We start from the raw sequence: 17,139 nt of genomic DNA on the forward strand, positions 1-17,139 counted from the left end.
ACCCAGGGACCCCATGGCCCTACCCACCTCCCCTCCAGCAACCCTCAGTTTGTTGCCTAGAGTTAAGAGTCTCTCATGGTTTTTCTCCATCTCTAATGACTTCCCTTTCTGTTTTCCCTTTCTTTCCCCTGTCGTCCTCTGCCCTGTTTCCTTTTTTTTTTTTTAAGGATTTTATTTATTTATTTATTTATTTGGCACAGAGAGAGAGAGATCACAAGTAGGCAGAGGGAGGAAGGAGAGGGGGAAGCAGGCTCCCCGCTGAGCAGAGAGCCCGATTCGGGGCTTGATCCCAGGACCCTGAGACCATGATCCACCCAGGTGCCCCCTCTGCCTTGTTTCTTATATTCCACATACGAGTGAAACCATATACTGTCTTTCTCTGATTGACTTTACAAGTTATCATTTCAGCCATTGATTAAGACTCCTTTGCTCTGGGAAAAATCCCAGCTTAGGTCAAGGGGCACAAGTCCTCCTGGTAAAACAGCGGGGTGCCCTCCCTGGAAACCCTGGGGCTTTCGTCAGAGAAGGGAGTTCATGCAAAACGTCAGGCACAAAACTCCCTCAGCTGGTTTTGTGCCGTTCGGGCACGTTGGAGAGCTGCTCTCTGCTAGTGAGAAGCACCTTGTTCACAGAGAGAGTTAACTCCCTTCCACGGAAGGAGCGTGGCTGCTCCACTCTTGGGTGCCAGGATGGCAGGAACTAAAGTGGAAAATGGAAATCCTTGTCACCCGCTCTGTAGATTTTCACCATGTGCCACTCACTGCTTTCGGCTTCAGCACTAGCTTGAAGTCCGCTTTCCAGGAGCTTGCACATTAGAAGGTTTTTGTTGTTGTTGTTGTTTTAAAGATTTTATTTATTTATTTGACAGAGAGAGATCACAAGTAGATGGAGAAGAAGGCAGAGAGAGAGAGAGAGAGAGAGGGAAGCAGGCTTCTTGCTGAGCAGAGAGCCCAATGTGGGACTCGATCCCAGGACCCTGAGATCATGACCTGAGCCGAAGGCAGCAGCTTAACCCACTGAACCACCCAGGCGCCCCTTTTTTTTTTTTAAAGATTTTATATATTAGAAGGTTTTAATGGTCCCCAAAGGAAGAAGGGATCAGAAAAGAAATGCAGGCTACTGGTACCCACAAGACAAGTAGCTTTTTGGCTCACCAGACCTAACGGTCACCAGCGGGGTGCTCATCGCTGAGCCAGCCTCCTGGGCACCCTACACCGTTACCCCACAGATTCCCGTGGTTCACTCAGAAAAGATTTCCTGTCTGTTGCCCCATAAAGAGATTGCTCTGTATTCTTCTAGGTGATGGTCAGTCAGGGACAGCTGCAAGAGCATGCCCAGGAGAGGCTTAGGAAAACAGAGGGTAAGATACGCACGTGTCCTAGAGAGATAAAGCCCAGGGGAGCAGGCTCAGCGGAGCATGTGGGGAGTCAAGACAGCAAGGACCAGCAGGCTAGTGCCTTTGTTGGAGGTCAGGGTGGATCCAAAGGAAAAGGGACAAGGGGATGTCGCTGGTATGGTCCAAATATGCATTTTCATTGTCGAGATCATTTCTTTGGTGCATTTGAAGCTCAGGGTTTGGAGGAGGGCAAAGGGGAACTTGTGACCCAGGACAACCTTATTACACTTGGTCACCTGGGACCACACCTGTGGTCACCTGGGCCAAGTGCTTACTTACAACCTGTAGGGGATGTAGAAGCCGCAGTGGGGGGTGGGGAACAGGGGAGGGGTGGTGGAATATGAGGTTTCAAGTTGAGGATGCGGAGTCAGAGAGGGCTGGGGAGGCTGTGAGAGGACGGGAGGCAGACCTGAATCTCTACATTGCTTCGAACTCAGGCAAACCCACCCTGGGTCTTCCGGTGTCCCTCCTTTCCTTCCAACTCCCTTCCCGCTTTCCTTCCTCCCTGCGTCCCTCTCCAGGAGAGATGAGGAAGCTGGGCGGGCTGTGGCTCAGTGGTTAGCCGTTATATATTACTGGTCACATATTTTACACTCAGCAGCATGAAAAAAGGGCATAAAACTGCAATTAAATGTCTGAACTGTTGCTATTTTGGAAATTAAAACAGCCTACATTATCCTCGGTGCAACTCCGATTACAGACTCGGGGCTGAGGAGCCGTTATTCCCACCACTTTAGCCGACTTCTTTCCCATAAAAACCCGTTGTTAATGGGTCCCCGGGGACCTCTGAAAATAACAAGATCTGTAATAAAGAAATTAATAACATGCAGAGCAGGCCACAGCTAAAAAGCTTTTTAGAATACATTAATGGTTCTGTTCAGAATGAGGAATGCTTGCACCCAAAAACCTCCTGTCTTTGGTTTCTTGGTACCACTGGGTGGGGGTAGTGGGGCTTCCCAGATGCAGGGGCGGACCTCCAGTGTCCCTGAGGACCGCAGAGGCAGAGCTAGGCACTCTCCAAAGTCGGTGTCCTCTGCTGGCTGCCTCTCACTCCCCTGTGGCCTCTGCCTTGGTCCCCTCCTGTCATTCTTTCCTCCACCCTCCTCTCTCTCCCTCCCTCTCTCTCTCCCTCCCTCTCTCTCTCTCTCACTCTCTCTCTCTCTCTCCCCCGCTCCTCCTACCCATCCTCCCTCTTTCTTCCTCCCTCTCCTTCTCCCTCTGCCTCTCTCTCTCCCTCTTCCTCTGTCTACGTCACTTTCCGTCTCCATCTCTTCTGTTCTTTCTCATTATGACCTTTTCTTTCTTTCTCTCTCCCCCATCTCTCTTCCTTTCTTGCTGTCTCTCTCTCCTTTGTTCAGCTCTGTGCCTTTATGTGAAATTCCTTCTCTCCATCCATTAACGGCTGCTTCTGTATTTCTGTACCTCTGCTTCTTACTGTGTTTCTCTTCTCACTTTGTTTTTCCATTTTCTCTCTCAGTTCACACTCTATCCCTTCCTCAACTTCTATCTTCAGTTGAATGCTTCTGTGACTCTACATCCCTTTCTGCCTCCCTATCTGTCATCTATCTATCACCTAGCTAGCTTGCTTTGTCTCTCTCAATCACCCTTCTTCCTTGCTCATCCCTTCCGGCCCTGACTGTCCTGTGCCCTCTTTCCTTTGCCCGTCCTGTACCACTCAAAGCTCCACACGTGCTCTGTATTAATTTAGGATTTTCCTAAAGAGATTTTATGTGGGAATTAAGTGGCCACAAAGAAAACACAGCTGCCTGGGAAGGGTCAGGTTCCCCTGGAATTCTGTGTCCCCACTCCATTTGGGGGTCAGGGGAATCTTTGGCAAGGGTACAAGATCAGCCTCAAGAGGGGTGAGGTGACTGTCCACACCTTGCCGTCCACTAGTGTTGAGGACAAGAGCTTTGGAATTAGGCTACGTTCCAGCCCCATGTCCTGACTCATTTCCTCACTGGCTGTGGGACCCAGAGCAAATCACTGAAACTCTCTGAATCTCAGTTTCCTCATCTGTGTAATGGGGATAAGAACAGGGAGGCAACTAATTTGAGCAATCTACCAGTTTTGCAATCTACCATGGTGTGGCCAGTGGAAAACAAAAAAAAACAGGATGGCAGCAATCTTTTGCAAGCGAGTTTGCAGTTCGTCCCATCACAGGGTGGAGCCTGATGGCCCATCCTTGGGACGGCCTGTCTAGGGCTGTCCTTGCGGCTTGCTATGAACGAAGGAATCCGGTGGAGTGAATCCGGGTTCTATGGCTCAGAACATTCTCTTCCTTGCTTTTAAGTACACTTCTTTTTCAATGAATTTATTTTATAGACTTTTTCCTGCCATCTCCGGGGTCCGATGAAAGGTGGTGGGTTTCCGTGCTCAGTTAAGTCTCTGCCAGAGAAGTGGATTTCCTGGCCCACTGGTAACTGAGTGTGCAGTGACTGGTGGCCCTGAAGGCTCAAGCGGGGAGAGGAGGGGAGAGTCCTTGAAAGTCTCTGGTACAGTCCCATCTGCACCTTCACCTGTCAGCACCCGGAATCCAGGAAGGATCATCCGCAGGCTGGGCAAGGTCACAATGAATCCCAGAAGATGCCCGTAGCGGAGAAGGACTGCCTTCAGCCACAGCCCGTCCCACATTCTCCTCCTTCTGACCCTCTTGTCTCTCCTGAGCTGCTTCTTCCTCTTCTTCCAGCCCTTGCAAATCCTCCCCATGTTGGTTAAAAGTCCGAGTTATAGTGATTTTTGTAAATGACTAGTTTAAACCAAAGGGGGGATTTATTGGCAGAATCTTGGAGAAGAAGCTGGTGAACCGCCAGGCTGGGAAGGGCAGGGGACAGCTAACCCTTAACAACCGGCACCAGGAACGGAGCCGCCGTGGGCTTCTCTCCATCTCACCGCTGCTTGTCTCTGTACCCCTGCTTCACCCTCCTCTCCCACCACACACCTGCCGCCCCTGTCCCTCAGCCCACAGGTCCACGCGACAGAACACGGCCACCAAGGGCCCCAGAGTGGGCCACGTCACAGCTCTCGTTGTCCAGAGACTGACTCGGGTCTAGATCCGAGATCCTCCGTGTGGCTGGGAGTCACCCGCTGAGCGTGGGCGGACAGCTGTGGACACTGGGACACGTCCCCATCAGACCCCCCGTCCAAGGAAGAACTTGTTGCCTCACTGCAGAGAGGGAACTTAGCTGCCGGCCTCTAGCTGTTAATTCTTTCTGAGGTCTGCCTCAGTTTTTGAGCCAAGGTTATGTTCTTGGGGTGGCGCCAGCCAATGACAGTGGCCCTGCAAGTCTGTGGTAGAAGGATCCGGGATGGGACTCCTCCCATTGAGCCTTGGTCCTGGAGTTTTGGGCGGGGTCAGCACAACCTTTATCAGGCCACAGTCACAGTCTGTGGGCCCCCCACCCACACCTTCTTCCTCCTCCGGTCTCCCTTCCTGGAGCTTAGCCCTCAAAGGACCATCTGCATTCCTAACCCTCTCAGCTCCTGCCTCCCTGAAGACCCAAGTGGCACAGCATCCACCCACTGGCATTCCCCGAGCGCCCCGCAGAGCTGCCCTCACAGAGACCGCCCGCCAGGGAGGCCAGCTTGCCCAGAAGAGCACATGCCCAGGACACTCCATGTCCCCTGATCTCTAGTTCTCGATTTTTAAAACTTAATTAATTAATGTTAAATTCTGATAAAATACACCCCGCATGAAAGGTACCATCTTACTTATTTCTAAGTGTGCCGTTCAGTGGTACTAATCACAGTCCCGCTGTGCAGCCCTCACCACCATCCCCCCGCAGAGCGCTTTCATCTTGCAAAAATGAAACTCTGTCCCTATTAAACACTAACGTCCCATCCCACGTACCACCCCCCACACCCCTGCCAGCCTCTGAACGCCACCATCCTACTTTCTGACTCCGAACTTGATGCCTCTAGGGACCTCCTATAAGCAGAATCACGTACCTGTCCTTTCGCGAGGGGCTTATTTCACTTAATGTAACGGCCTCCGGGTACCTCCGCGTTGTCACTTCTTTTCTTTTTAAGATTGAATAATGTCCTGTGACCCACCTGCTGTCCACTCATCTGTCAGCGGACGCAAGCCTTGCTTCCGCGTCCCGGCTGCTGTGACTAATGCCGCTACGCGCATGGGTGTGTATCTTTGGAGTCCCTGCTTCCAGTCCATTTGGATAAACACCTAGAAGTCGAACTGCTAGGTGGGTAGATCGTATGGTGATTCTATCGTAATTCTTGGAGGAACCGCCAGACCGCTTCCCATAACAGCTGCACCATTTCACATTCCCACCAACCACCACCTTTTCGCGTGGCAAATATAATGACACTGCTGTGCTTTACAAATTATTAAGACGATAAAGCTTATGTTATGTGTATTTTTGCCATGATTCCTCCACACCCTCAGCAACACATGCTAGTTTTCTGGTTCTGTGTGTGGCAGAAACCCTAATGTATACAAAGTGGCAGGTCTGTATTTCCATTGGGAGGGGCCCCCAGCCATTCCCACCCTCCCCCCACCGTAAGTTGAGAGCCTGGGATCCTCGAGGCTGTGCTAAGCTGCCAAGATCCCCGCCAGGACCAGGAGTGTTGCCTGCTGAGGGCTCACAATCAACCTCACGCCCAGTAATCACCCTTGGCCGCTGGGACCTCTTTCGGGATGGCTGACGTCCAGTAACTTCTTAGTGCAGAAGATCAAGGCCTGGCCTCCTTGCCTCCACCCAGCGGGACTCTGGAAGGGCCATCCCAGTTCCAGAGCTCCTGCTAAATTCAGCTGAAGTCTCGGGGCGCCTGGGTGGCTCAGTGGGTTAAGCCTCTGCCTTCTGCTCAGGTCATGATCCCAGGGTCCTGGGATCGAGCCCCACATCGGGCTCTCTGCTCAGCGGGGAGCCTGCTTCCCCCTCTCTCTCTGCCTGCTGCTCTGCCTACTTGTGATCTCTGTCTGTCAAATAAATAAATAAAATCTTAAAAAAAAATAAAAAATAAATAAATTCAGCTGAAGTCTCGCTTGTAACCAGATGGCCGTTCAGCACCACCTCTGCCCGATCTGATCTCCCTTACTCCACCTCCTGGGGCCCGAGAGGACCAGGGAAAGCCCTATATAAACCCGTTAGGAAGCCAAGTTTGAGAGCCGCGGCACTAGACACCGAGGTGGTACCATTCAGATGGTCGAGGCTCAAGCCAAGGGTAAGATCAGCCCGCAGCGGTGTCCAAGCTGCCCAGCCTCACACCTCTGGGCTGTGGGCTCTGTGTTAAAAGTGGCCCCACCTCAGTGGACACTTGTCCCATCATGTTCCCAGGCTCTGCGAGGCACTGACCGACTCCTGTCTACCCTTCAGTTTCCTGAGGACCTGCACGTCTACCTCGACCACCAAAAGCTTCATGGAACAGGCTTCCTCACCCAGACGCTGACCTCCAGTCTTGGTGCCTGTGAATCATGCATGTCCCACCGTGATTGGCTCATGCTGCCTCTCTGGGAGGAATGCCCTTCCCACTGTGGCAAACTCCTCCTCCTCCTAGCATCCTTCTTGATCCAACTCAAGAGACCCCCTTCCAGAAGCCTCTCCTGACTCAACTCACATCCTCACCAGGAGAAGCCCCTCCTCTTTTTTTTTTTTTTAAAGATTTTATTTATTTATTTGACAGAGAGAGATCACAAGTAGATGGAGAGGCAGGCAGAGAGAGAGAGAGGGAAGCAGGATCTCTACCGAGCAGAGAACCTGATGCGGGACTCGATCCCAGGACCCTGAGATCATGACCTGAGCCGAAGGCAGCGGCTTAACCCACTGAGCCACCCAGGCGCCCGAAGCCCCTCCTCTTTTGTGTGCCTGCCACAGCCCCTGATTCCCACCCACACCTGCCTGTGTCCGGAGTCACGGGGCATGCCGGGAGGGTCGAGCTCAGGTCTAACTTGCCTAGCAAGGACCTGGCACAGAGCAGGCATCAGTGGGTAACAGCTGAAAGCCCCAGCCAGGCTTGACCCTGGGAACACCAAAATTTGTTGAACTCCCTCCCAGCAATGGCTAGACCTCTAGGAGGCATTGCTTCCTCCGACAGTGAACACTGCTCCCACTGCCCACATCCTGGGCTCGCTTTTGTTCAGCTGTCTGCACACCTGCCGACAGAAAAAAGAGAGTCTGGCAGCAGGGCCAGGGCTAGGGGAGGCAAGGGAGGCGCACAGGGCACAAATGCAAGGAGGCCTCGCTTATAGTTGCCAAGCCCACACCTGTAGCCCTCTGAGAGCGAGGCCTCCTTGCATTTTGCTCCTTGGGCACCTGCCCGCCTTGACCCCGTCCCTGCCTTGCCTGTAACCATAACAACAAGAGCCACACTTGACCCTTGTGAAGTTAGGATGTGCGGGGTACAGAGCTCGTCATTTTGCAGGCATGAAGTCATTAATCTGCACAACTCAGCTCTGAGACACGAACCTCAATGTCTCCGTGGCATAAATGAGGACACCAAGGCACAGAAAGGTGACTGAATGCAGAGCAGGCTCAGGCATTTTCTCCCAGCTTGGCCTGGCACCTCGCCGTCCTGCCCTGGAGAGGGAGCCCCTTTCCTCCATTGTTCCTACCACTGGGCCTTGGCACATGCTGTGGCCAGCACCCAGCTAGTCCTCCTGGTGCCCCCTGCCCCTGGATCATCACAACAGCCCTATCCCGTGGGTGCTATGGTTCTCCCAACTGTACAGGTGAAGAAACTGAGTCTCAGAGAGGAATGGTGCCCTCCCAACCCCCCACCCCCACTTCAGGCCACCCAGGGTGTCTGGGGCAGACCAGGAGACAGTTCTCTTCTCCAGTCTCCCCCTAGAACTCCTCTTGAGACCTTCTACCAACCCTCACCTCATCAGGTATTTATGGTTTTGCCCGTAAAAGGACAAGCCATCCCGATAAGATAGAAACGTTTTATGGGGCAACAAAAATATAGATAAAATTTTATAGTGCAAATCAGGAGGAGGAAAGTATTAAGTTCCACAAACACCTTTAAATTTTAAACAGCCCCCATTGCAGGGTCCCTGGAGCCAAACTTAAATAATGGATCAGAAAGGGGATAAATCTCCCTAGTCCCCTGTGTGGCAGTGGGAGAGACCTGATCGACAAACAGACAGGAAGGGGGGTGCGGGTGGCCGCCCGGTGCAGCGCTGGGGCCTGGCGGGCCGCAGTGCGGGCAGAGAGCCTTGTCTTTATTGTACTTATAAAATATACATGGCCCTTTATTGAATTGCCTGCTGTCGAAATCTGCAAGAATGTTATTGCCTTTTACTGTCCTGGAGAGAAGCAGAGCAGCAACATCTGTGTAATTTCATAAGATGCAGGAGCCATAAATCTGATTGTGCCGGATATAAGATCGATCGTAAAAAATCACGCATTGAACAGAGATCGGGGATGCCGGGAAGCAGCAGGGGCTGGTGCAGCTTCGTGGGGGTGGGCAGGGCACGCTGCTCCACACCCGCCACGTGCGGTCACAAGCGGGGCCTGGCCAGCAAGTGCTTTGGAGGAACCAGACCCTCCCTGTGGGGTCAGGGCCTCATCGGGTCCTTGCCCTCTGCAGGGAAAGGAGGTGGGGTCCAAACCCGCCCGGGCCCACAGGAGACCATCCCAGAGAAGGGAAGCAAGAGCTGGAAGAGGGGACCCAAGATTCACTGTCTTTGATACATAAGAAGGACAGATGGATGTAGACACACTTACTCGGTCACCCCAATATCAGGGACACGGGTACAAGCAAGACACGCTCCAACCTCTGTCCCAACCTGCCTCGCACCACTACCCACGATGACCCAGCTGTTGGATCCATCCCTTGTATAAACCTTGTTTTTTTTATCTTCATAAAAAGTGCAAGTTCTTTTGGATATATGTATGCATATATTGTCAAGTCGATGGAGGGCGTGGTGGAGATGAGCCACCCACTGGGCTCTCTCATATGCTCCCTCTGATCCGAACTGCCCTTTCCATTTGCGGGTTGTCCCCTACAGGGCAGAGCCTTCTGGGAAGTGACATCACCCCCTGCACTCTCCCTGCAGACAGGCCTACGGAGCCAAGAAAGCCCAGAAGAAGCTGGGTGAGGTGTGCTCAGTTCCTATCCCCCAAGGCACCGATCAAGTGTCACCTCGCTTGGAGCAGAATCAGGGAGGGGTGCAGAGAAGCCGGGAGTGTTCCTCACGGAAACCTGCATCCACAAAGCAATGACAGTGTCTCCATCCCTGGCCTCTCTTCTGAGATGAAGTCCCAAGAGACTCTCAGAAAGTGTGAAAACATGGGAAAGGTTTGCCCAGGGCTTCTCTGGTCTCTGAATGCTTGTTAACTACCTTTTCCCAACCACAGTTGCCTTCGTCCTACACATGAGTGAGAAGGGATGAGTTTTTGAAGGGCAAGAAAATGATACAGAGATGGGAGTTGGTTGCTACCAAAGAGATGGACTTCCAGCAGCACTCCATCAGTTATCTGTTGCTGCATAACAAAACACCCCAAAACTTAGGGGTTTGAAACAAGAATGTTTGTTATCTCATAACTTCTTGAAGGTCTGGAATCCTACAAATTGTGGGTGGGTGAGGAGTAGCTAGTGTCACCTACCACTACCTCCTTCCTTCCTGGGACACAGACACTCTGTCTGGAGTGGTGGCAGCCATTTTGTGACCATAAGATGACAATCATCAGGAAAGAAAAGCCCACCAGCTGAGAATATTAGATTAGAAAGACAGAAAGAACTTTGAAGGTTTCATTGATCATGGGCTCAACCACCACAAGCAGCCAGCTTGCTCCAGACTTCTTGTTACACGAGAAAAAAAAGTGATTTACTTGAGCCAATGTTCACTGGGTTCTCTTTTTTTTTTTTAAGATTTTTAAATTTATTTGACAGACAGAGATCACAAGTAAGCAGAGAGGCAGGCAGAGAGAGAGGGGGAAGCAGGCTCCCCGCTGAGCAGAGAGCCCGATGCGGGGCTCGATCCCAGGACCCCGAAACCATGACCTGAGCTGAAGGAAGAGGCTTAACCTACTGAGCCACCTAGGTGCCCTAAAATTATCAAGTTCTCTTTTACCTACGTAGCCAAATGCATCCTCCATGCGGCTGATAGTTGTTGCCAATAGAAAAAAATCCAGCTTTGAAATGGGTCTCCCCTGCAGGATGCAATGCAGTTGTTGACGTACAGATGCAAAAGGGCAGAGAGAAATGAAAATTCCTTTAAAAAAGAATGCCATCCAATTTGGCAGGAGTGTGGGGAAATGATCATTCTTATGTACTGTTGGTGGAAGTATAAATTGGTTTAGCCTTATTAGAGAGTAATTTAGCTATATCTATTATACCATAAAATGCATAAACTCTCTGACCTAGAAGCCTCACTTCTATAAATCTATCCTACAGAAATAATCACATGCGTGTGTAACGTGATAAGCATAAGAATGCTCATTGTAGCATTGCTTCTAAAACAGCGAACATTGGAAGCACTCTCTATCTCCATCAGCAGGCACACAGTTAAATAAATTATGGTTTAAGTCTGTGCCATCCCGTATGATAGCCACTGGTCACATGTGTTTCCTTGGCACTTGAAATGTGACTAGTTCACAGGTCGTTAGTGTAAAATACAAGCTGGATTTCAGAGAATATTTTTTTCTTTAAAGAGAGTATCATTATTCTTTTTTTTAAAAAGATTTTATTTACTTATTTATTTGACAGACAGAGATCACAAGAGATAGGCAGAGGGAGAGGAGGAAGCAGGCTCCCCACTGAGCAGAGAGCCCGAAGTGGGGCTCGATCCCAGGATCCTGGGACCATAACCTGAGCCGAAAGCAGAGGCTTTAACCCACTGAGCCACTCAGGCACACCTCAGAGAATATTTTAAAGAGATTTTATTTATTTATTTGACAGAGAGAGAGAGAGAGAGAGCGCACAAGCAGGGGGAGTGACAGGCAGAAAGAGTGGGAGAAGCAGGCTCCCCGTAGCAGGGAGCCCAATGCGGGACTTGATCCTGTGACCCTGGGATCATGACCTGAGCCGAAGGCAGACGCTTAACTGATTGAGCCACCCAGATGCCACCATGAATATTTTTAAATAGTGTAAAAAAACATCTCAATAGTAATATATTGTTTACATGTTGAAATGATAATATTTTGGACCCATTGGGTTAAGTAAAATATATTATCAAAATTAATTCCACTTGTTCCATTTCCTTTATTTCAATGTGGCCACTAGAAAATTGAGGGGGATCCCTGGTGACTCAGTCGGTTAAGCATCCAGCTCTTGGTTTTGGCTCAGGTCATGATCTCGGTGTCGTGAGATCGAGCCTCAGGCTGGGCTTCATACCCTGAGTGAGGCTCTGTGCTCAGGACGGAGTCTGCTCGAGATTCTCTCTCTCCCCCTCTTCCCCTCTCCATCACTCATGCACGTGTGTGCTTTCTCTCTCTCTCAAATAAATAAAATCTTTAAAATCACATATGTGGCTTGCGTTGTATTTCTACTGGACTGTGCTGTTTTAAATAGAGATGGAAAAACTACGCAACCCTTAAAAGAGTGAGGAAGAAGTGAATACACGTTTGGGAAAATGCCCATAATATATTACAAGTTAATAAAGCATGCGTACTCTTTAAAAAAGAGAGAGAGAGGGAGGAAGAAAGAAAGAAAGAAAGAAAGAAAGAAAGAAAGAAAGAAAGAAAGAAAGAAAGAAAGGAGGGAGGGAGGGAGGGAGGGAGGGAGGAAGAAAAGAAAGAAAGAAAGAAAGAAAGAAAGAAAGAAAGAAAGAAAGAAAGAAAGAAAGGAGGGAGGGAGGGAGGGGAGGGAGGGAGGAAGGAAAGAAAGAAAGAAAGAAAGAAAGAAAGAAAGAAAGAAAGAAAGAAAAAAGAAAAGGGGCGCCTGTGGCTCAGTGGGTTAAAGTCCTCTGCGTTGGGCTCAGGTCATGATCCCAGGGTCCTGGGATCGAGCCCCGCATTAGGCTCTGCTCAGCAGGGAGCCTGCTTCCTCCTCTCCCTCTGCCTGCTTCTCTGCCTACTTGTGGTCTCCGTCTTTCAAATAAATAAATAAATATCTTAAAAAAAAAATAAAAAGAATGTGTACAACTAGAAAATTAGTGTGGGGCGCCTGGGTGGCTCAGTGGGTTAAGCCGCTGCCTTCGGCTCAGGTCATGATCTCGGGGTCCTGGGATGGAGTCCCGCATCGGGCTCTCTGCTCAGCAGGGAGCCTGCTTCCCTCTCTCTCTCTGCCTGCCTCTCTGTCTACTTGTGATCTCTGTCTGTCAAATAAATAAAATCTTTAAAAAAAAAAAAAGAAAATTAGTGTGACCCCGATTTTGGAAGACAAGTGCGTGTCGTATGTGTAGATAAGATTCTTGAAGGATGTACTAAGTCCCTGGCAGTGGTTACCTTAGAAAAATGTGCTAGAGGGTCTTCCTTTTTGTTTTTTGCCCTTCTGTTAGTAGATTCTGTGGCGCCACGCATGTATGTCCTCTGTAGTTGAAATGAATTTTAATGAGAAAGGAGAGATAAGCAACAGCTGTCAAGAAGCAGGCACCACATTTTGGTCGTGGAAACTTGCACGTCGGCAACCAGGTTTCTGAAAAACGCAGAGGGCGCCCATCAAGGCAGAGAACGAGAATGGCAGAAAAGCCAAAGGGGATGAAGGGGGAGGCTCCGGGGCATCGGAGCTCCAAGGACACGGCCAGCCAGGACTGAGAGAGCACTGCAGCATCCTGGCCTCTCGGGTTCCCCTGCTCCACGCTCCGGCCCTTCTGCTTGGGGAATTTGGCACATCCTCCCTGACCTCTTGGTACCCAGGATGGAAGCCCGCACCCTCCCCTCTGGATGGGGCACAAGATGGGAATGTTCTGAGGGTTGCTGTTTGGTGAAGCTGCATACAACTTCGGTGGTCTCCGTTAAGACTCCTTCATAAATAAGAGAAGCCGCCAGGTCATGGTCTCAGGGTCCTGGGATCGAGCCCTGCATCGGGCTCTCTGCTCAGCGGGGAGCCTGCTTCCCTCTCTCTCTCTCTCTGCCTGCCTCTCTGCCTACCTGTGATCTCTGTCTATCAAATAAATAAATAAAATCTTAAAAAAAAAAATAAGAGAAGCCACTTCCAACCAGTTTAGGGGAAGAGGGAGTTGATGGTATCGTGGGGTCTTTACTACCTGGCAGTTTCCAGAGCTTCATGGTGAAGCGTGAGACTGAACCAGAACCTGACCATCTGGTTTGTATCTGCTACAGCCACTTGCATAGCCACAGGTCCTTGGCGGGACGTCTCAACCTCTGTGTGCCTCAGTTTTATCATCCATAATATGGGGATTAATAGCTCCGACCTCATACATTTTCGGTGAGGCATAAATGAATTCATATGTTTAAGATGCCTGGCATAGAGTAAGCAGCCCACAAACGCCCTTTGGCTCTTTATACATTTAGTGATTGACACATTAAACTTGTAAATTTCATAACCAAAAGTTCCACAAACATCCTTATGAACTATTCAATCAAAACTTGGAAATGCAATCAAATTCTCTTAAGTACTGATTACATTCATTATATATTCATTAATTATATGCATTTTTATTAAAGACTATCCTTTTTTTGCAGTATTGGTTTATGGTAATTGCATGGAAATATTGAGTTTCCAGCTTAAAGAACTCAGAGCCTCACCCCACAGAACAAATTTATACAGTATTAAAAAGTATAGGAACTCCTGGGTGGCTCAGTCAGTTGAGCGTCCGATTCCTGGCTTCGGCTCAGGTCATGATCTCGGGGTCCTGAGATCCAGCCCCACATCGGGCTCCCTGCTCTGTCCTGCATCTGCTTGTCTCTCTCCTTCTGCTCCTCTGCCTGCCCTCTCTCTCTAAAATAAATAAAATCTTAAAAAAAAAAAGTATAGAAGCTCCCTTTGGGCAAGCGATAATACTAGAAAACTCATGAATTAATGACATCCGTAGTGCCTATCCTAGAAAAAGGTTGCCAAACACATTGGTTGGCTCTATTGCGCGTAAGAACGGGCCTCTCTGGATGTCGGCACAAGGTCAGCCTTCTTTCCACAGCAACTGGTGAAGCCTAGGTTTTCGGTCCGAAATGGTGGTGGCCACTGGTCTTTGGAACTTCAAATTCTGCCCCTGCTGCAGCCTGGCTGACCACTGGGAAACCAGCCTCACGCGGGCTGAGCTGCCGCCGCCACCAGCATTAAAACTCCACACTACTCATCACCATCCTTCAGCACTTCAGTGCCCCTGACCTCCAGGCAGGCCAGGGCTCATCACTCAAATACTCAGCGGCTGCTGGTGGTCACACGCTGGCAAACCCCTCACTGATCTGCCCCTCGGGGTGGGGTGCGCCTCCAGGCTTGCATAGCCTGCTGTGGATCCCCCATCTCCACAATCACTGTAACGGAAAACACATCAATTACATACATTTAAAAACGGGTTTGTAAGTTTTCTCAAATCCTCTTAAATACCCAGATAAAAAAATCACACCCCTCTTAGATGTCATCCTCTTCTAAATGCTTCAAACACTGAGGTGGTTGCCTGGCTTAGTCGGAGGAGCATGGAACTCTGGATCTGGGGGTTGTAAGTTCGAGCCCCACGTTGGGTGTAGAGATGACTTAGAAATAAAATCTGAAAAAGAAATGCCTCAAACGTCTTCCGAACAGACAAATCGGATCAGAACGGTCACTAGCCCCCCTGTTGCACTCTATGTAGTCTTTAAGTGAAGTTTTTCTAACATTGATAATATGCATTTTTCAGTTCCTCCTGACTTCCATACTTATCTTCTACCTTCCTGGGGTTATAGTCACCTTGCCTGACCCCAAGGAAGAAAGACACTACATCAGGCCACTGAGGCTGTAGGGCCAGGGTCGTGCCTTCCAAGCAACATCCACCCAAACCAGTGTTGACTGGGCAAGGCCCTTCTTGGAGGGAAAGTTACGGGGATGCTTCAACAAGACTCCCCAAGGCCCATCTGGTCTTGCAAACCTGTACCTCCCCACACCCTCATGTCTACTGTGAAGCTTTCAGCCACATCCTGAGCCAGGTAACTGTTGCCAGGGGATCTGTTAGCAAGCACGGCTTCTGGGGGGCTCCTCTGTTAGATAGAAGGCAGGAAACACTCAGACAGGGGATTGATGTGGGCTTCGCAGACACTACAAAATATGGATGCCTCAGTGGGGCTTTCACTGTTCTTCCCTTCGGTTCATTCTTTAATTTTCAAAGTGCCAAGTTCAAGAACGTCACTCTTGTGGTAAGGAGGAATCACCAGAGCAGAGAAAATCTGCTGGGCCCCCTGCCCCAAGGCCTCCAGGGCATCTGCCATATTCCTAGATAGGCAGGCAAGACCCACGTGACATCTGGAAGGCCTTCCCCTAACTCTGCCATCTGAATTCAGGGCAACGTCACCTAAGATATCCTTCCTGTTCTTCCCACCCACCATGTCCAAAAGCTACCTGGTACCTCCCCCATGCTTAGTTAGTCCTACACTTTCTTGTGTTTGGGTTTGGTCTTTTTTTTCTGCATTTCACCATATGTACCTTTTTTAACAGCTTTATTGAAATCTACTTCATACACCTTGAAATTCATCCATTTAAAGCATATAGTTCAGTGGTTTTTAATATCCATGGAGTTGGGCCGCCTAGGGGGCTCAGTGGGTTAAGCTTCTGCCTTTACCTCAGGTCATGGTCCCAGGGTCCTGGGATCAAGCCCTGCGTCAGGCTCTCTGCTCACCGGGGAGCCTGCTTTCCCCTTCTCTCTCTGCCTGCCTCTCTGCCTACTTGTGATCTCTGACAAATAAATAAATAAAACCTTAAAAAAAAAAAATAGCCACGGAGTTGTACCGCCATTAATGATATCTAATCTTAGGACATTTTCAGCTTTCCTAAAGAAATTCCATACACATTAGCTGTCACTCCCCATTTGCCCCCAACTCCCAGCCACTGGTCCTTTGTCTCTTCGGATTAGCCCTATTGCAGACATTTCATATAAATGGAATCATAACACGCAGTCTTTGTTTTCGGGGTTCATCCATGTTGTGAGCATGTATCAAGCCTCACTGTTTTTATTGCTGAGTAATATGTCCGGTATACAGATATCATTTTGGATTTTTTAAATAGATTTTATTTATTTATTTGAGAAAGAGTGAAAGTGAGAGAGACCGCAGAGGGAGAGGGAGAAGCAGACTCCCCACTGAGCAGAGAGCCCAATGCGGGACCTCATTCCAGGACTCTGAGATCATGACCCGAGCCGAAGGCAGATGCTTAATCGCCAGAGCCCCCCGGGCGCCCCTATCATCTTGTTTATGTGCTCTCGGTTCATAGACATGTCGGCAGTATCCACTTTCTGGATATTATGAATCATAGTGCTATGAAAACTCCTACCAGATCTTGTGTGGACACATTCTTCATTTGTCTTCGATACATACCTAGTAGTGGAATCATGCCTTCTAACTTTCATGTGAAATCACTTTCCCCCAAATTCCTTAGCTTCCAGAGCCATCCTTCCCTGTAACATCCAAAAACCAGCAGCATGAGCCCTCATCCCGCTCCCTCCCTGATTTCTCTGGCTCTAACAGAGCAAGGATTTGGAGGGATGCTTGTGGGCTCTGCAGATCCAGATCTTTGTGAACCGGTTTGTGGCTTTGGGGTTCTCTGCTCGTCGTCACTGACCCCCTGTCACCTCTTCTCTAGAATACTGTCGCTCTCTCCCTATGTTACTTTGTCCCAAATTGCAACATCCCCAACATTCTTCCAAAGTACAGCTAACGCCAGACTGTAACACTTAGAATTTTACTAAACCTACGTAG

The sequence above is a fragment of the Lutra lutra genome, chromosome 13, assembly GCF_902655055.1.
Source record: "Lutra lutra chromosome 13, mLutLut1.2, whole genome shotgun sequence".
Lineage (NCBI taxonomy): Eukaryota > Metazoa > Chordata > Mammalia > Carnivora > Mustelidae > Lutra > Lutra lutra.